Consider the following 22,030-nt stretch of genomic DNA (forward strand, 5'->3'; position numbering starts at 1 on the left):
TTATGTTCTGTTGAAAACCCTCATATGGTTTTATGATTTTGTTTTTCATGATGTATAAAAATGCGACCTTATATATTTTGATTAAATAAGGCACACGTTTCCATAGTTGTTGTTAGTCACTTTCAATAATGTTTATTTTTATTAAAGATATGGTGATCAAGGTATGACATTCATTTATAATAAAAAAGAAAAAAACTTCTTGGTTTGTTGCCAACACAAGTTGAAATAAAGGTTGTTTCTTTTTTAATTAAAGTAGATGGTGTGGTCTATTATCAAGAAAGTTAGGCTATAGGTGCAAATTTCAAATAATTTCATATAAAACATGATTCATTATACTAGTATATTCTACTCTGGCAAGAATTGAAACATTTTCCTTTGTACAAAAAAAAATGAATATTGTGGTCTCTCTTTCTCAGGGAGTGAGTGAACTCAGTTCCTGAATCCATAGGTCTTGTCATAAGAGGACCACAGATCTTAGCCCACACCAGCCCTCGGCCCAGTGTTGTGGGACACGTGCAAACAAAACATTATCTTTTTGGTTTCTAGGAGAATTTCTGGTGAGCACTTCCATGAGAAGAAATACCACTCGCTTCACATGAGCGTGTCCATTTCAGTGAGCACTGCTCATTTAATTAGTCAAATGTGTATGGCAGTGGAGAGAGGAGGCAAATAACAGCACTCTTCACTTGCCTGTCCCTCAGTCTCTTTATCTCAGCCAAAAAGCTACAACCACTACCGTTAACTGTGTGACTTAATAGTATGTTTTATAACTGCACTGTGCATAATAAGGGCCACACATACACAAGTAAAGAGAAACACAAACAAATGCTCTGTTTCCCCCAACACACATACAAGTACACACACATGCATGCACGCACACACTCACACACACACACACACACACACACAAACAGAAATACATAATATCAGCTATGGATTAACACACACAGTTGACCCAGAAGTCTTTTTGGCCTTTTGTTTGTTTGCCAGTTTGCCTCTAAGAAGTGTCTTTCATCCACTCTGCAACAGAGGCTGAAGAGCGTGCAAGAATAAACAAAGCCATTAATAACTAAAACAAATTGATGAAAGGCATGCCTCAATGGAGTTGGGGCATTAGCATTTTTTTCCCCTCTGACGTGAGCAGGGGATTCAGATGCTGCCTCTTGAAGGCTCCTTTCCCCCCATCAAATTAATGTGTGTTTGACAAGGACATTTATATGTGTTGAACAGCATCAGACAAAGCTGCGAGTGTTCTCCATATCTGTGTAAATCATTCCTCGTAAAACAGCACTAATGGGGAGCACACACACACACACACACACCCCTTTGCCCCAGTCCCCATTCCACATCCCATGAGCGATTCTTCTAACAAATGGCTTGCACGGACAATGGCCATTCTGCCATCACTGGCATATTAGCGAGTATCTGCACCACCCATTTGCATAATACGTTATCACACTCAGGGGCTGTAGGGGATGTAGACAAGCAGCCCACCCTGATTGCTAGTTGCTATCTGATAAATGCTCTGGCTTTTGTGGCCATAGCTGAATGAGTGGTGAATTGAAAGTGCTTATTCAAGGATGTGACCACTTGCCTATTGTGAAGTTGAATTTTCTTGAAGTGTCATTGCAGCAACAGTAGAATAAGGATTTTGTGGTTTCTAATGGGGATTGAGAGCATTATTTTATTTTGAAAGAATGTCTGGCTTTAGACAATGTAAAAAAATATATTTTCTCTATACTTTTTGCGGTTTCCCCTCGTCGTGCTTTAAAGCAAACCTCCAGCAAAACATATTTTCCTTCAAGGCTTCCTGCCACAATGGGCAAAGATGAGTGATGGAAAATGTCTGAAGGGGAGCAGACAGGAGGGGCATTTTTAAGTCAGCGAGAGCCACAAAACATACTGATGAAAAGCACTGTTCTTTGTAACGTTAAGAAGGATGATGTCTATAAACTCAAAGGGCCTTCATTTCTCTTGAATTCTACAGGCTGCCGAACCATCTGAGACAACATAAGAACATCTAGTTAAAGGCAGGGCTTTGTTCCAGACACTTTCCGTAACTTTCAAAGGCTTATGTTTCAAGGCCACTACATTTATTAAGTGCATTAGTCTGAAGATTTAACTGATTTTAAAATTGCTTTTAAGAGATGGAAAATGTATTAACTCAAGATCCATCAAGTTACTCATATTATTACATTGAGTTTACATGTCATCTTATTTTATCCTTATTATCCCGGGGAAAACACGAGTAAAGCTAAATAGAGATGTACATGGCTCCAGTAATCCAAACATGTTTGGTACTGGTCAAGAGCAATTAGGGAGTCATCTGACATGTAAGCTCAGAGCTACATTATGAAACCAATATAGTCCTCAGCACCTGATTGAAATGGAAGCACACACATCAGACGATCCACCCTCCAGCCACTTCTATCCCCTGGATGATGGGGAGATTATCTTGGGGATGGAGAAGCCAAACATAAATCATCTCAGAAGTTTGAGTCTTATCCATCTTTTTTGCCGAGATGAGACATGAATTTATAAATTAGATCAAGACCTGGAGGCCCTGCATGGTCAAGTAAATGACCTCCTCAGCTCCATATGCTTGCGTGCCTTTGTGCAATGCATTCATCCTGCAAGATGACCACTGGCTCTCTCCCTCGCCGCTGCGTCTGCTCTCTTCCATAGGATGAGCTGGTGTGCATTTGCGCAGCGTGACCCAGCTGGCCTCACACAGCCACACTTGTCAGAGATGATAAATCCCTGTTGCAATGTGTCCCATCCTGATAAACCAGCGCCGCTCAGCATGAGCAACATGGACGGCGGCGCTGGCCAGCCTGCCAGTGGTCAGTCCGCGTGCCTGCACCCCCACCCCCCCCCCCCACCCCACCCCACCCCACCCCGCACAAACGCTCCACTTCAAGGCCTCAGTAGGTCACAGCAAGGCTCCACACTGAGCTCCCAAATAAGAAACCTACACTGTAACATGTACTGACACTACAGGGCTGGCATGGCCTCGGATCGGACGTCTCAGCTGGTATCCATCTTGGCTTCTAACGGGGAGGGCAGAACGTGCATGCGGGTTTGATATGGGAGACTATAGTCGCCGCTGACAGGTTGACCCAAGTCAGCTGGTGAGCAGGATCATTTTAGGGTTATATCAGGGTGGTGTTTGTGGATGGAGCTTACAGCATGAGTGGCAGGGGGAGGGGAGACTGTGTGGGGAGACACTCAGGGAACGGTAGAGTGGAATATCTGGCAGCCCAGAACAGTCAGTCGGTCGCAGCAGAGTGACAGATCTGTGAGTGGGGCTCGGCACGCTGATTGGAGTGCTAACACTAAATGGGGCAGTCAGCGAATTCCTGCTGTGGTCCCGGTTAGAATGAGCAATCCATCATCACTCTAGAACTCTAGCATCTCTGCTCAGGCTAACTAGGCCTGCACTGGCTTTCCAAAAGCAGGACAAGCAGAATGAATGACACCATGAATAATCTTCCCAATGGTCATGTTAAAGCAGTCTATACAGTTTATGCAGTCTACTCCTTCACTTTTATTCACTTCTGCTAATGACACTGCATGCCCGATATGCATTTTTTAAGGCCGATACCGATATCGATATCAATGATTTAGCATGGCGGATAACCAATATTTGGCCGATATTCTGGGTCGATATTCATTGATCTGTTGCAATAACATACTGAATTTTCTTTGAATACTTCTATGAGAAAAAAGGGCAAAATATGGAGTTAAAGATGGTTTATTTGTCCTTTTACACCTTACAGTTTTTTACAATTGTTTACACACGTTTTCAAAACTCTGTGTCTATTTTTCAAAACTCCACACACAAAACCCACAACTGCTCACACAAAATGCAAAATGCCCCGAATCTCCAGCAAAATGACACACAACATTCAAAATGTCAAAAACACATGTTTAAATCAAACATTCGCCTCACATTACAAACACTTTTGTCATAATATGACATTTTGGATACATCATGTACACACTGTTGCTCAAAACCTAAAGCTCTTCTGTCTTAGGCTTTCTATATGTATTTCCATACAAGAGTGAAAGTTGCGGTATCAACAAAGAGAAGTTGAAATGCACAGTAAAAATGCAAGCAATATTGAAACCAAAAATAGTGATTTTTCCCAAATAATTTGCTGTTGTGAATACAGTATTTTACAGCAAACAAGAAAAAAAGCAAAGAAGAATACAGTGACCACCAGATGTACATGGAGTTTTGAAAACACTGATTTTGTGTTTGTGTGTGTGTGTGTGTGTGTGTGGGAGGGGGGGGGGGTCGTGTACAGTATGTATTCATAGGCCTATAGACCCTTTCAACTGCAGAAACAAACAATTCTACAGTAAGCGTTCCTAAGGCATTTCTGGAGGCACAGAAAAATGTATTGAGCTAATGGTACTGTAACATGGGGACAAACAAAAATAGAGTAAAAAGACAAATTTTACATAAAGTCAACTTTTATTAGAACATTACTGTAAGCTAAAGTCCGATTACTGTATTTTCTCTATTTTCAAAGTATCTGCATTGGTTCTGAATATTTCAACCGGAAATCCTCTAGGAGCAGATTGAAAGGGTCTATATACCTATATATATCTATTCATTGGCCTATACTAAGGCAATGATTGGATGGTGTTCAGTAAAGTAAAGAGTGTTTGCACATGTGAAGAGAAAGAGTGAAGCACTGGTGATTTAGTGTGGCATTTTGATGGGTTGTGTTTGAAGAACGAAATCAAGTTACTTCCTGTTAGATTGTTATGTGTTAGGTAGAAAATTGTGTGTGGTGTTTTGCAAAATGTGTTTTAGTCCATTGAAAACTGAGTCAAACACTGAGAATTAGTGTATGGTTTTGCAGATTTGGTGTGGGGTTATGATGTTTGGAAGACATGTTTAGAAAATTGTGTGACAAGAAAAGATTTAGTGTGTAAGCAGTTGAAAAAAACTGTAAATGAACTAAAAGTAGGCTACAAATACAAGCAGGCTAATACGGGTTAGGCTTCCAGGCATGCACTGTCTGGGAAACACGCACGACATAGAAACCTTGAATGCTGACAGCTGACTCGTTTTGTTAGAGAAGTGCAGGAAATGACGTGAGAAACATCAGTGTAATGCTACTGCAAGTATTCAAATTAGGCTACAAAACAAGTAATTTATAAAAATAATAAACAAATTTGTGACAGTAAATTTGAACCAGCTGTATGTTGGATTAAACACAAAAAGGCACATTTGGACAAATATCGGCAAAACCGATATGAGTTGGCCAATATCAATATGCATCGATAAGTTTAAAAATGGCAAAAAATGGCAGAGATATCAGCCAAACCGATATATTGGTCTACCTGATGCAACCGCATGGCTACCAACCATAAGTCTATTGCATCTTTGTTGTAGTATAGTTTCCACTCCTCCCTTGCTGTCAGTGGCTTCCCTCCTGAGCACTCTTGTGGCGAAGACGTCATAGCAGCCATCAAGGACCATCACACATAAGGTCACTAATATGAGACTTGCAGGAGGACACAGAGTGACATTTACTCCTGTTATTATTACACATTAGCAACATCAGGCAGGTGGAGATTATGGACATTCTTCTTGGAAGAGACAGGCAGCTTAGGCATGATGCATGATGGGGATTTTCCCCCCACGTTCCCCCTCTAAGCTTTAGGGAATTATGATCATTATTTGATTATTTACTTCTTTTTACTGTGCCAATGTACAAAAATGTGTTTGTAATATCCGCCATGGAAACAATCTGACCTGGAAAAGAATACAAGGACAACAACAAACACTCCCCGTGCACCATCAGTAATTTCTGAAAAAGTGATTTAGAAAATGGATTTCAATGAATGGCACAACACAGAGGCTATTTATATAATATCATTTGCAGACTATTTTCCCAAGCTGAGTGGGTTTTGAAAAGCGGTCCAGGACCACAGGAATCTGCTGGCATGGCCATTAAAGCCCAATTCTCCCTCTGCCGTTGCAGCAGAGTTCAGCTTTGAATGAAAGCGTTCATTTTGATGTCCATAAATATTTCATAAATTCACCACTAATGTGCCCGTTATTCTGCCTATGTTTGCTATACATGGATGAACAATAGGTTAAAACCTCATGCTGTTATTATCTACCAAAATCAATTCTTACAGCACAGTTTTTGCTGAATATTTTTACTTTCAGCCTTAGAAAATATACTTGCCCACATATGCTATATAATATCCAGTATGTTCTACACACAACTGATGTACTGCACTGATTGCCTAGAAGTATAGATGGCAACATAATGAAAAGACATCGGACCTATTTCGATATATTTATCTCCAGGCTCTTAGGGTCTTGTGATCTATATTGTCATTTACCAGGTAGTGCACTTAAAACCTGCCAAGTATATGATTTTACTTTACTATGCTTCAGCTCAGTATGTAGAGGCATAGGGCCTAAGTATTTATTATCATAAATAATCAGGTAGGATTTTCAGAAACAGCTGGGCTAATGAGGTTGGTCCAGGAGGAAATGAAAAGGATGCACAGTGATACAGTACATTCTCCGCATCCAGTATCCATGCGTTTGTCTGGCCAATGTTTGGAATGCATTTCATTGCGGCAGTCTTAAGGCTTATTTATACCCCAACACTTAACAAGGACATTGATCTTTTTCAAAGCATATCCTCGGTGAGTGCCTCTTGTTGTGTCCTTTGAATTTTAAAAGCACAGTTAGGAGAAGCCGCGGCCGTCCTTTCAACTGGAGCCGTCCAGCTCTTCAGGAAGAGGAGAGGGATTTCAGGAAGGTCGTTGTTCATCCACTTGACCAGTTCTCCCAGAGACAGCGTATTATTTTTGGGCTGGAAATGTTTCCCGGGTTAGGGGACTCTGCAGGGAAAAATCTTCATGAATAAATCAGAATGTAGCTTTGTATGACACTGAACACTAGCAGTTTGGTTTAGCATGACAGCTTTAGCACATAATTCTTTCCCCTGCCTTTCATGGCCACCACTCCGACTAGAAAGGCAGATAAAGAGTACATTTCCAGCCCAACAGTAAATTGCAGACTGGCTTCTATTAGCATTGCTCGGGCCTGTTATTGTGTTCTGCAGGCACCTATTAAAAGGTTTAGGCAGATATTCTGGTAATCCCCAGATGATACTTGATAGCTAGATTAATGTTAAAATATAACAGCCAAAGGAGGAGGGGCACTGGCTGTGGCTCCAGTCAAATCCAGTTATGCTAAAACCCCTGAGATAGTTGCTGCTAAAGACCGAAAACAATTACCTTCGTCGTTCTGCCCACAGACTGTGTTAGACTTTGGTCACAGTGATGATGCTGTTTGTCTGGGACACGATCCCAAACAAGGCATACATGTAAAAAAGCAGGACAAGATGTAGGTTAGTCTCAGCAAAGTGGCAGCACACTCAGTGGCACCAGCACAGACAGATAAGGACGCCTGTCACCACACACATATTTTTAGGAATACACAGAGGGCTCATGTCAGTCAGTTATCATGTTTTAGGTTCCCCATTGTATGAACAGTGTGACATAAATCTATATTTCAAAAACATGATAGAATAACATTGAATTTGTGCAACAATTTTAAACAATATGATTTTTTTTACAATTTATTTTTCTTTCCACTTCATATAGGCTCTATCTCTTTCACAGTTTCCAATGCAGGGAGCCAAACACGTGCACACATAAGCCCCCGATACAGTCGCCATTCCCGACCTGTCGTGCGACAATGTGACATCACAGGAATGAAGTAACTATTATCTTAGGCAGAAATATTTCCATCCATAGATAAAAATAAACAGGTCTAACCTCTGAATTTCTTTTCAAAGCGCACCAGATTGATGCATTTTAATGTTAAAATATACAACATTTTCTTCCAGGGGACCATGTCACCAGAACCCCCTAGGATGACAGCATTGGAGGAACACAGGTTCCGGCCCTATTTTAAAAGAGGTTACAAAAGATGAAATTCTGGCTTTGTTAGCTGAAGTGTACCTGAGCAGCATCACTTCCTGTGAGGCACACAAAAATGGCAACTGCCTGGTGCATCCTTGAGCATGAAATATAACAAAGTTTTCCAGCCATTCACCAACGAGATGTGCATTCAGGAGAGTTTCAATTGCACGGGAGGGAGGAGGAGGGAGGGGGAGAGAGGGGCAGGGAGTAGCAAGCTAGCTCTCTGATAGTTTGAACATCAACAGAAGTGATGTTACCCAACATCGCTTAGAGCACTTACATTAACTGCATCATTTTGATTGTAGGCTCCTTGCCCAATATCTAGGCCTATTCATTCCACTAGTTTGTTCTTTGGCAATAGATCTTCATCAGAACATGATATAGACAGCCCTGCCTTACATGTGAAAGGGGGAATTATGTAGTATAATACTACTAGCCTACTAATTATTTTGTAGAAATCTGTTGAATATATTTGCATGAATATGAGGGTATTTTATTACTCACATGTTTTAAAGTAATTTAAAGTAATCTCTGTGCACATCCCTGCAGGGAGCCAATCTGGCAAATGCAGGTTTATCTTTGTCACCTCTCTGGCCGTCTGTTTCACTGCTTACCTTAGATTAAACCTCCTTTCCCTCTCCTGTGATGGAGATATCGGGTTGCTATATTTGACGATTAGGGATTACATGAATGTCTATCTGACGGACCCCCACGTCGGAAAACAACGCAGAAGGTACACCTTTCTCGTTGGAATTTGACGCCAAGGACCCTTGACCATGCGTCAGACCTTTGACGAGTAGGGAGTGAGACTGGGTTGAGATATCCATGGCTTCCACCACTCCAAAGGTTAGTTTAGTAAGTGGTAGAAGAGAGAGTGAAAAAAACGAGAGCCCAGTGCGGCGCTTGCCCTCAGTAGGGAGGCTGCGTCTGCTGCTAGGAAAAACAACCAACCCTGCCAATACATAGCCTCAGGTTGAACAGAGAGGAGCACTTAACATCACCTCAAGTTATGACAGTTTACATATATACAAGTAATGACAGTACCTCATTTGACATATTAATTGGCCAATAAGCAAGTGTTCATTTCTGTGGTGTTAGTGAAAGACTATTAGATTCATTTTTGTACCCATTTAAGAAGTTTCATGAAAGCAACGTGGCACTGTGTCAAAGGCATTTTAGGCGTAGCCTACCACTTAATCTGAGCATATTTTCCATTTTCCCGTCTTCATCACAACACAGTATAAAAAAGCTGGATGGTTGACTGTTGATAATCATATTAATGCTGCCTTCATGAATGACCAGCATGCTAGCGGTGGCAGTCATGCAGCCCAGAGGCATAATAAACATGTCGCCGAGTGATTTGTGGTGCCTTCTCATCTGCTTTCATCCACTCCAGCACAGAGGAAGGAAGATAGGGCCACCCAGTTTAGAATGCCCAGCGATGCCCTTTGTAATATGCTGTGAAATAGCAAGTGGGCTGAAAAAGACTGATGTTTCATATGTCTTCTGCGTCCTGCCATTCACATACATTAGCATTCAACCTTCGTGGGTTGTCTGGAGACAGTCTCAACGGAGAGAGAAGAGGCCATTTTGTGATGTGAGGATGGGTCTGAGCATGGTTTGAGAGAGTGAGGGAGAGAGAGAGAGAAAAGGGAGAGAGAGAGAGAGAGAGAGAGAGAGAGAGAGAGAGAGAGAGAGATCATATCAGAAACAAATTGAGGCTGGATGAGAATCTTTGGAGTGAGATACGTGGTTGGAGGGGATGCTTTTCACATTGCATTGATAACTTTCTCGACTCGACGTGCATACTAACTAGCCCAGTTTAATGCTCTCACTAACACGCTTCTTCTCCACATACATGAAATACAAACTGTGAGCCTCTGCTTTACTTCACATAAGAAGACTTTGCAGCACATCACAGCAAAGGCCCACGTTGCTTTGTACACAGCTCCTCTGCACTTTCTGCCCTCATCTCCTTTAATTATAGAGCCCCCTGCCCCCCTCCCTTGACTGCTTTGTGTTTAGTCTGTCTGCCCATCTCCAGCTGCTGCTGCTTATCTGAAGAATTGCCCACCCGCCCGCCACCCACCTAAGCATTTAATGGGATGTTGTATTAAGAGGATATTAATTTGTTTCCATTTTCATGCGTTTATTAAAAGCCCAAGCTGGCCAAAGGCTATTAACAAATCCTATTTAATTTCATTTGAGCCCAGCGCGCCACTGGCTCTGTCTCCTTCAAAGAATTAGTTTATGGACATTTGGGTGTAACAGTTGTGTTGCCGTGTCTTTCAACTGTGTGTGTGTGGGGGGTGGGGGTGGTAGGGGTTCTGCTAAAGTGTAATAATAATAAAAAACTTATTTGACACCAATGACATATTCTGAATTGCCTTTTTGTAATGTCACATTTCCTTTGTAGCAGATGCTGACCCCTCTAACATAAACCTTATAATAAAAAATATAATTTGCCCTCCCTGTAAAAGCCACCACTGTTGCAGGCGTTTACAATAGAATCCTCTGATCCCTTGTTTGTTTGCCCATCTGGCTTACATAAACTTTTCAACTAATGCCACCACTGCCACCCGCCCCACCCGCTGGGCTGTGTTGGCAGATGTCACTGACCAATATCTCTGTAATTGAGACCGCCGCAGCATGGTTCCAACCACAGGCCAAGACCAGTCTCACACCAGACGGGTCAGTCTTCACTGTTAAACTCCCCTCTCCACCTCTCTCGGACGTCACTGTGGACAGAGTTAAACGGAGGTCAAAGCCCAGCACTGCCAGAGAGTGACTCCAAAGTCCATTTGGTTTGGAGGAAATAACATTCCATCCAGAGTTATAATCACTGTCTGAGATGCAGTGATGAGTGGGACAGTTTGTCCCTTCTGTATTTACGTCATTAACATCAGCTGATAACAGAGCCATCTAAGCATTTGGAACTAAGGCAGTCAACATGTGATATAGGACTGTAAAGACACTATGCTATTCCTGGAAGAAGGGGTGATGAGGTTAGATAATATGCCTTTGTCAAGGTGAATGTGGTTATGTTGTATCCTCCTTCCCTGACTGCACTTTGTTAGACTAGTGAAAAAAGGTTTGAGCATGTATTGATGCTAGAACTGAGAATTCTATTCATTAAAGATGCACACACACACACACACACACACACACACACACACACACACACACACACACACACACACACACACACACGAGAGAACAGAGAACATAGAACACACACACCGGCACACCAACATAACATCATTTACACACCACTGATAGAAACCACACCATAATATTCTATAATCCTTTTCCAAGAAAGGCACAAACATGCTAGCAGACACGCACACACACACACAGCATTAAATTACCAGAGTCAACTTTGCAACAAATAAACTAAAAACTGTCCCCGCGGGCAGTTTGCTGCTGCAGAGGAGCAGAGGTCCTCCGCCACTCATTCCTGGCTAAATCGCTGTCCACTTTTATCCAATTCTGCCTGAGGACTGCTGACAAGAGGAGAAATGAGGAAAATGACCTCATACACAGAGACAAGGGAGGAGGGACACAACAATGCTGGGCAGATCATCAAAGCTGTTGGAATAGTTCTTTAATCAACGGTCATCAGCAGGTCGAAAAAATATAGGATGCAATAAGACAACGTCATGTACATGTTTGCAACAATAACAGTAAGTTTCAGATTGCCAACCAGGTCATAAACTAAAAGGTAAAAATGTACTTGAGGTAATATTCATACTCTTGCATGTGTTTGTGTGTCATTTATACATGATAAAGAAGGTATTATATGCAATGCATGCCCACCTTGAGACTGCAGTGAAGTGATTTTATGTATGTGTGCTGATGCCTTCCCTATCAGCATCATATAATCCTTTTAGGAGGGCTATGGTCTACCAATGGTCCACCATTATGCTTTTTGTACAAAACCAAATCACTTTATTTAAGTGGTAAGGCAGCAATCTAAACTAAAGTAACGGTGTGCGATAGCATTTGGTGATGCATGCCCCTGGGCATGATTACAGTGTCAGCAGCGGGAAACAGAGCCATGCTCCAGTCCCTGATCCATTCCCTGCTGCAGCTGTCGGAACACATGTACAGTCTAGCTGAGAGGTGCTGAGGAGACAGGGTGGGGCTATTCAGATTCTCCTCCTAATCCCATTTGCTGCCATTACGGGGATGTGAGACAGTCCTACTGTCTGCAGTGGCTGGCCTCCCTGAGGATCTAATCCCTTTAGCTGTCATTATCAACCCTGCTGATCTGTGGAGCACTACCAGGGCTGTGGGCACCAGCCTGCCCCCACCATTCACACCTGGGCTGGAAGAGGAGATTCTAGTTGTTACCCATATATGACTGCCTATAAGAATTAGTCAACCACTGAGAGCTATAAGTTTATACTCTTTTGATCCCATGAGGGAAATTTGGTCTCTGCATTTATCCCAATCTGTGAATTAGAGAAACAACAGACAGTGAGGTGAAGCACACACTAACCCGGAGCAGTGAGCTGCCTGCTACAGCGGAGCAGTGAGTTAGGTTATAACCTTTCGGTTACAAGCCCGAAGCCCTAACCAGTAGGCCACGGCTGCCCACATATTTACTAAGGACATGATGCTTTGAGAGCTATTGCTGCGATCTACAAGAGACTTCCAAATGTTGTACTGTTTGCTGAAAAACCGACCACCATAACCAGTTCAAGGTTTTATTAAATGGATTGATTGAATGGATGGAATTGCACTTAAGGAATTGCACTAAGGACACTGTGAGCTGAAGCACAAGTGAACTGCAATGGAAAAGAACAATATTTTCATCGTAGGAAAATGTCTGGACTGTAATGTATTAAGACTAAATGGAGCTGTAGCTATTTCTAGTGCGCAGCCCACTCCTTATTACCAGATTCTGCTGTGAATGTCCTAGATGAGACCTCTCCTCCATATCTCATGTCACAGAATGTGACTGGTTCTGCACCTCCTGTCAAGTCTTGACTGAATAAACTATTGACGCTATCATTTCAAATCATTTAATTTATGGTGGAGATTTGTTGATTTTACTACACATTTATCATAACCATTGCAACCCAGTCTCACGTCTGAACGTGTCACTGTCACGTTAATTAATCTATTGGGACGTGTTGTGTAACACGTTTCCTTGTTAAAAAACGTGTTGAGCAAAACGTAATTATCGTGTTACTATCACGTTGTATTTCGCTTTCAACGAGCCAACAGAACCACGTCATCTGTCAAAAAAGCCTGACCTCACAAAATGGGGAGAATGTTATTTGATGCTTTTGACGTGCAGTTTCACACTCTTAAGCCTGTTTTGAGTTGTGGATTAGAAGGAGCCACCTTCTGGCTAGCAGTTTGAGAAGCCTGAACCCCAGAATCCAGAAACAATAACCGAGCAGGGACGGAGAAAAAAGAAGAATCCAAATGGGAAATGAGGTGAGCCTTGCTACTGCCGCTAGCATGATTATTTTGCTAGCAATTGAGCAAAACATTTTAAAGTTGATTTAACATGAAATAGTAGCCTATGCATGGGCAATACTGTGAATTCAGAGTAGGCTTGCACAACTTATAATTTAGCTAACGTGCATGATGTAATGTTACATTAATCTGTAAAACAGCTGTTGTCTGTGTAAATTAGCGTAATATTGTTAGTGTGGGCTACAGCTAACAGCTGGGAGGTAGCCTATCAGCCAGGCATGTATAATCGATAATCATGATGAACGTGAATAGATTTCGTTGCGAAACGGGCATTGTTTTAGGCCACATATCAGGTATAAAACAATTGTATTTTGATACAGCAGTTCTCCGGATGTTAGATATTCACTTATAATATAATATTGTATTTCTTTAACCTGATTAAGAGAGGGGTTTAATTCAATATAGAATTGCAATGTGTGTGGCCCATAATATTAGAGATTAGATTAAGCTAGATTTAGATTAGATTCAACTTTATTGTAATTTAAAAGAGTAGGCTACAAGTACAGAGCCAATGAAATGCAGTTGACATCCAACCAGAAGTGCAAAGAAGCAGTTATGTAGACGATCAAGATTAATTATGTACAACAGTTAAATACATAGGCAAGTTTTCCAGATGACGTGTACAGTGACAGAAATAGCCTATACAGTGAATATGGAATGTGTGTCTAGCCTATAACAAAACAAATTGATAATAATACATAATAATGATAATAGCAGTAATTACAGTAGGCCACTCGCACTGTTGTTGGTGACGTGTCTGTTTCCTATTGTTCCATGCCACTCTCCTACTGTCTCCTTTACTGTCCTGCGCCACTCGCCTACTATATTTTGCCTCTTGCCTACTGTCCAGCACCATTCGTCTACCGTCTCCTATGCTGACCCACGCCATTCACCTACTGTTTCCTAACTGTCCCATGCCACAAACTGTAACATTAAGCTGACACAATCTTGCTGCACGGTTACTTATCTGCATGCAATCACTATTGCCAGCTGTTATGAGTAAACATTATATTGGGACACCAATATATTTCTGATTCATGGGCAGTGTATTTGCTACTGAAGAAAAGGAGAACACATAGTAATTGTTCTTGGATGGGTATTTAGAGTAAGGTTTCTATTGATCTTTTTCAGATAAGGCCTCTTCATTTTCAACTGTGAAGGATCTACATGGACTTGGTCTGGATAGCCTTTCCTGTTTTGATGAGCCAGTCGGTATGTATTAGACATTCTTTAGGATAAAAGGAGCCATATGTTATCAAAAATTCTACACCCATATGTAGAAAAGCTTTGTTGCTGTTTGTTATTGTTGTTGTTGAAAACTACGTTGAATGCAAAGAGATACATATGTCCCTTGGGAGGAGAGGGATGAGTGTGGATGGTTGAATTGTCCAACAGGCGAAAAATTTATGATTGTGTATGATTGTGTTTATGTCTGTATATGATTTTTTGTACTTGTTCCATTTTAAGTATGCTTATATACTTTACGCCATGGTGGTCTAAATTGTCTTTATTGCCACTTGCAGGGTCTAGAGGAAAAACCCTATATGAGCCCCAGGGTGAGTAGTGTATAATTATTTTATCCCAAGCTTGATTTTCGTAGAAAGGTGTTCAAACCAAAATCAAACCAAAATCTTCTAAAATAATAGATAGATAGATTTATTATTTGTCCTTTCAGAAAATTGTTCTGCGCCATACAGTAGACAGTTAGACAAGACTGAATACAAGACGGAATATAGACCAGAATTTCCCTCACCGCAACCGCCCCCACCCTACCACACCCCCACACTCAACATCAGGGCAGAAGGCACAGACCCCACTACACATGTATAGAATGATAAAGTGCAGTTGTGCATACTGTGATAGTCCAGCTGGAAAGAAAGTGCATGGTCCTGCAGGTAACGTCTTGTTCATCAATATAATGCTAGTTGGAATGAATTACCAACTGGCTCAATTTGTTTGGAAAGAAGGTAGCCTGAACCTGGTGTATGGGATGTGACATATCTCTATTAATTGCATGACCTTTCATCAACACCCTTCTTTCACAGGTCGTAGCAATACTGTCTAGTTTTTGCCCCTCAACCTTGCTGGCCATGCTCAGTTTGTTTTCTTTTTGGTCACTGACAAAGAGAAATACCAGGTAACACAACAAAAAAATAGCATGCTCTCCACAAATGAATGATAGAAAAGTAACATATCTCTATCCACTCTAAATTGTCTTAGTTTGCACATAAAATGCAGCCTCTGCAGCCCCTTTTTATAGATGGTGTTGGTATTACTGTCCCATTGCAACTTATTATCTATTATTGTGCCTAAGTACTTGTACTCGACTACAATCACAACATCCTCACCATTTTTAACCATACACTGGGGGGGCTGGCTCCCAGTTCTGTACTGTAGTCTATTATTATTTGCTTTGTTTTCTGTATATTTAGAAGAAGACAGCTGGACCTACACCATTTCGCGAATTGATCCACCCAGGCCCTGTAGTTGGTCTCCTCGCTATTCTGTATTAACCCCACTATTGCTGTGTCATCTGCAGATTTTATGAGGTATGAAAATGCTCGAAAAACGCCGAAGAGCCCCGTATAAGAGCCCCAGTGTGATAGGCTGGTTGCTGTCATGTGACACACGCCACCACAAGAAAGTGGAAACGCATCGTAGAGCTGGCCGTGTGGGGTAAGGTAAGTTAAACTACGTAAATTTAGTAAATAATAATAATAATGTTGTTGTTTTTTGTTGTTTCGAACTAAATATAGAGATAGTTATCCTGACTAAAACTCCTTTATGCTGTAAAACAACTAGAATCACGCGAAATTAGTGCAATTTCTTAGTCAATGTCTTATCGAAATGAATGTGATGGTGATACAATCCTGCTTTTCAATTAGTTGAGATGGTCTTTGACATTAAATTATAAGCAGGTCAGTTTCACGTAATAAGCTATTTGTTTCTTTGGGTCTGGGTAATTCATGTGACAAAAAATTCTGTTATAGGCTACTACCGTTTTTCAGAAAAACAAAGCAGTACAACATTTCTATCTCCAAAATAATGCATTGTACGCATGTGTGTACTACGTAGTGCATGCAGCTTTTAATGTCCAAAGTAGCCTATACTGATTTTCCTGCATAAGAACTACAAATACCCCTCCAAAACTACAGTCTTGACACTTGAAGTTGTGGAGTTATATTTTAGTAGCCTATTCTATAATTGCATAAATACCCACATCGGTATTACCCTTGTCTCACCTGTATACAACATATGTCTATGAATTGCAGTAGTGATCAAATGAAAAAGGAAAGAAAGGTGTCCTGATGTGTTGTTTAGGGATGGTCCTGCAATGTTTTCTCGACATATCTTTATGTCTTTTTTTCTCCCCTCTACTTATGTTTTCACAGATCCTTGCTCCTGATATCCTGATGTATGGATTGCACTTCATTATATGACTCCAACAGAACACTCACAGAAAGGAGAGTGGTGTCAAACTACAAGACAGCCAGCATGTAAGCAAGGCCTTGATTGTCCTTGTTTGGCTACTCATTTGTCTACTTCCTGAAGAGGCTGAAGCATGCTGGCCTTGACACCTCAGTCCTTGCTTCCATTAACAGCTGTGTTATGGAGTGCATCCTCACATAATTTAATTCCATTAACAGCTGATACATCTTGGGCTATACTGTTAAGGAACAGCTGAATTGACCACCTAAACCATATATTTTCTGAAAGCAAATAGCCTCTAGATGTCAATTAATATACATTAAGACATGTCCCACCTTCCTACTGACTTTGGTGCATCATAAGGCGTACATAGGCCCATATTGTAGATCGAGAAACGCATTGTACAGCTGATACATCTTGGGCTATACTATTAAGGGACAGCTGAATTGACCACCTAAACCATATATTTTCTGAAAGCCTATAGCCTCTAGATGTCAATTAATATACATTAAGACATGCCCCACCTTCCTACTGACTTTGGTGCATCATAAGGTGTACATAGGCCCATATTGTAGATCGAGAAACGCATTGTACAGCTGATCCATCTTAGGCTATACTATTAAGGGACAGCTGAATTGACCACCTAAACCATATATTTTCTGAAAGCAAATAGCCTCTAGATGTCAATTAATATACATTAAGACATGTCCCACCTTCCTACTGACTTTGGTGCATCATAAGGCGTACATAGGCCCATATTGTAGATCGAGAAACGCATTGTACAGCGGATACATCTTGGGCTATACTATTAAGGGACAGCTGAATTGACCACCTAAATCATATATTTTCTGAAAGCCTATAGCCTCTAGATGTCAATTAATATACATTAAGACATGCCCCAACTTCCTACTGACTTTGGTGCATCATAAGGCATACATAGGCCCATATTGTAGATCGAGAAACGCATTGTACAGCTGATACATCTTGGGCTATACTGTTAAGGAACAGCTGAATTGACCACCTAAACCATATATTTTCTGAAAGCAAATAGCCTCTAGATGTCAATTAATATACATTAAGACATGTCCCACCTTCCTACTGACTTTGGTGCATCATAAGGCGTACATAGGCCCATATTGTAGATCGAGAAACGCATTGTACAGCTGATACATCTTGGGCTAAACTATTAAGGGACAGCTGAATTGACCACCTAAACCATATATTTTCTGAAAGCCTATAGCCTCTAGATGTCAATTAATATACATTAAGACATGCCCCACCTTCCTACTGACTTTGGTGCATCATAAGGCGTACATAGGCCCATATTGTAGATCAAGAAACGCATTGTACAGCTGATCCATCTTAGGCTATACTATTAAGGGACAGCTGAATTGACCACCTAAACCATATATTTTCTGAAAGCAAATAGCCTCTAGATGTCAATTAATATACATTAAGACATGTCCCACCTTCCTACTGACTTTGGTGCATCATAAGGCGTACATAGGCCCATATTGTAGATCGAGAAACGCATTGTACAGCGGATACATCTTGGGCTATACTATTAAGGGACAGCTGAATTGACCACCTAAACCATATATTTTCTGAAAGCCTATAGCCTCTAGATGTCAATTAATATACATTAAGACATGCCCCAACTTCCTACTGACTTTGGTGCATCATAAGGCATACATAGGCCCATATTGTAGATCGAGAAACGCATTGTACAGCTGATACATCTTGGGCTATACTGTTAAGGAACAGCTGAATTGACCACCTAAACCATATATTTTCTGAAAGCAAATAGCCTCTAGATGTCAATTAATATACATTAAGACATGTCCCACCTTCCTACTGACTTTGGTGCATCATAAGGCGTACATAGGCCCATATTGTAGATCGAGAAACGCATTGTACAGCTGATACATCTTGGGCTATACTATTAAGGGACAGCTGAATTGACCACCTAAACCATATATTTTCTGAAAGCCTATAGCCTCTAGATGTCAATTAATATACATTAAGACATGCCCCACCTTCCTACTGACTTTGGTGCATCATAAGGCGTACATAGGCCCATATTGTAGATCGAGAAACGCATTGTACAGCTGATCCATCTTAGGCTATACTATTAAGGGACAGCTGAATTGACCACCTAAACCATATATTTTCTGAAAGCAAATAGCCTCTAGATGTCAATTAATATACATTAAGACATGTCCCACCTTCCTACTGACTTTGGTGCATCATAAGGCGTACATAGGCCCATATTGTAGATCGAGAAACGCATTGTACAGCGGATACATCTTGGGCTATACTATTAAGGGACAGCTGAATTGACCACCTAAACCATATATTATCTGAAAGCCTATAGCCTCTAGATGTCAATTAATATACATTAAGACATGTCCCACCTTTCTACTGACTTTGACAATACAAAATAGTGTCATGTATACATTTATGTCCTCCAAAGTTTGCAGGAAGGTGGGCCATGTACTAGTCTGTTAACTCACATGTACAAGTGACAGGCTTTAAGAAAATATATGGTTTGCATGGCTGAAACTGCTTTGCCTTTGTGTTGGAGCTCAAAATGTTCTAAACATATCTTAAATTTCTCTCTTCTACTTATGTTTTCACAGATCCTCGCTCCTGATATCCTGATGTATGCATTCCATTTCATTATATGACTCCAACAGGACACCTACACAAAGGAGCTGTTAAAGCAGTGTCTTTCTTCAAACAACAAGACAGCGAGCATGTAAACAAGGCCTTGTTTGTCCACTTCCTGAAGGGGCTGAAGCATGCTGGCCTTGACACCTCAGTCCTTGCTTCCATTTACAGCTGTGTTGTGGAGCGCATTCTCACATCCTATGGTCTGCAGCGGGTGGTGTCATCGCTTTATTTATCATTGTTTGTGTAAATCTTACACATCTTACACAAAAGTCTAAAATAATCTAAACTTCATTCACTCTCCATGTATAGATCAAGATAGACTTGCAGAACAGGCTGCAGGGCAACAGTCTGATAGCCTGCATGAAAGCATAAATGGTCCGCACTTGTTAAAAAGTGCAATTATCAAAGGGCCCTTGAATTGTGTTTTTTTAAACCAAGGAGTATGGCTGTAGCGATGCTGTCAGCTCTGCCATAAGCAGTGACTGTGATTATGTTTGCACATTTTGAAAATGTTGTTTTTCTTTCTTTTGCATTATTTTCCACTTCATTGTTGTATAGTTTGTATAATGTTTGTTAAAGTTGCACACATTAATTCACTGTTCGTATTTGTAAAAATGTGTATAGTGTGGTATAGTTTGTATGGTGGAGTCTTTATTGTATCGCACAAACAAGAACACCCCACCCCACCATATCACTTTGACTAACCAATTTTCTGCGGGAAACCCTGGATGCTTTCTAAAGGTATTTTGTGAAACATAGGGGTTGCTATGGTAGTGGTTGCTAAGCTATTGCTAGGGTAACTGAGAAGGTTGCTATGGTGTTGCTACGGGATATATGGTGGTTGCTATGCAGGTTTATAGGGCAATCATGTTGGTTGCTAGGTTGGTGATAGAGTAACTGAGAAGGTTGCTAGGGTGTTGCTAGAGTAGATATGGTGGTGCCTATACTAAATTAAGTGATTGCTAGGCTGGTTGCTAGGGTAATTGAGATGGTTGCGAGGTTAGTCATGTTGGTTGACTATCAAAGTGGTTGCTAGGTTGGCATTGTACAGGTGGTTGCTAGGATGTTGCTAGAGTAGATATGGTGGTTGCTATTCCAAATAAAGTGGTTGCTATGCTGGTTGCAAGGTTAATCATGTTGGTTGCAATGGTGGTTGCTCGGTTGACATTGTGGTGGTAGTTGTGAGGTTGTTGGTAGGGTAATTAATATGGTTGCTAGGTTGTTGCTATGGTTCTTATGTTGGTTGCTAGGTTGTTGCTAGGGTAACTTAGAAGAATTTTGTTCAGCTAATACATTTTGGCCTACACTATTAAGGGACAGCTGAATTGACCATCTAAACCATATATTTCCTTAAAGCCTATAGTCTGTAGATGTCAATTAATATGAATTAAGACATGTCCAACATTCCTATTTACTTTGGTGCATCATATAGGCTTAAGCAGTACTACTATTTTTGCTCTTAGACTATAAAAATCCATAATCACTTTAAAAACGCTAACTGATTACAATAGTTTTTGAAAGTCAATTTCCTTAAATCATGATTGAAATTGTAACCATATTCTTTATTGAATAATGTTAATTGACTATAATACTATTGTATTGTCATCCTTCTTTGGGACTTTGGGAGTACTTCAATATCCCCTTCATGTATCAATGTACATTAAAGCATCTTTGATAGTAAAGGACTCTCCATGTAAATAATTACTTGAATTGTCTTTCACTTGTACTGGTTCTATATGTTTGGACCACTGATTGACTGCACTCTGGTTTTCATCAGCAAGGTCAAGGCTTAAATTAACCTCAGATAAGTCTGTTTTCATCCCATGCATTATATGTGCTAATGTTGTGAAGTAATTGGTGTGACCCTACAAAGGCCTGTCTAACCTATGACCTATTAACCTAGGGTTAGTAAATATGGGATCGGAGTGAAATTACCTCACACATTCAGAAACCTCAAAGTGAAATGACCTCACACATCCAGGAAGCTACAGCAATACAAACTCAGCTACTGGTCTCAAATACGGCAAACCAGTTGCCAATTTCTATGCCCTTTATATCAATTTGTGCTACATGTTATTAGTTGAAAATTACTGGTGTAAGTTTATCTGACCTGTCTGACCTTTGCAATTTATGGACATGTACACATTGGTTTCGCATTTCTAACTAGAATATGACTGATTAAATTTGACATGTAACATCCTTGGATGACACAAAATATAGTGAAATGGACTCAACCCTCACATATTCAGACTCTGTAGCACCCCCTACAAATCCTTTTTTTTTTCAATCTTTGGCTCCGCCTCCTGACAACACACAAGCAGCTATATTTGAGTGTGTAGTTAAATCGCATCTCACATATTCACAGACTCTATAGCACCCCCTAGAAATCCAATATTTCCTATATTTGGCTCCGCCTCCTGGCAACACACAAGTCATTAGATGTCCTAAATTTGACAAACTAGTTTGT

The 22,030-nt window shown here is 40.7% G+C and overlaps 1 long non-coding RNA gene across 3 annotated transcripts; it reads left to right on the forward strand.

Annotated features, from left to right (window-relative positions):
- Positions 1 to 13,054: 13,054 nt before the first annotated feature.
- On the forward strand, positions 13,055 to 21,264 carry LOC143125899 (uncharacterized). 3 transcript variants are annotated; one of them, XR_012987333.1, is made up of 6 exons: positions 13,055 to 13,419; positions 14,593 to 14,673; positions 14,985 to 15,017; positions 16,001 to 16,142; positions 16,854 to 16,958; positions 19,530 to 21,264. It is a non-coding gene; the product is annotated as an uncharacterized LOC143125899 (long non-coding RNA). The 3 variants fall into 3 exon arrangements; XR_012987332.1 differs by lacking the exon at positions 19,530 to 21,264 and having other exon boundaries at positions 16,854 to 17,082; XR_012987334.1 differs by lacking the exon at positions 19,530 to 21,264 and having other exon boundaries at positions 16,001 to 16,137; positions 16,854 to 17,082.
- The last annotated feature ends 766 nt before the right edge of the window (positions 21,265 to 22,030 follow it).

The sequence above is a fragment of the Alosa pseudoharengus genome, unplaced genomic scaffold, assembly GCF_046254945.1.
Source record: "Alosa pseudoharengus isolate Yale_2024_CS ecotype anadromous, Long Island Sound unplaced genomic scaffold, YU_APseudo_1.1 YU_APseudo_1.1_scf_16, whole genome shotgun sequence".
In the NCBI taxonomy this organism is placed as follows: Eukaryota; Metazoa; Chordata; class Actinopteri; order Clupeiformes; family Clupeidae; genus Alosa; species Alosa pseudoharengus.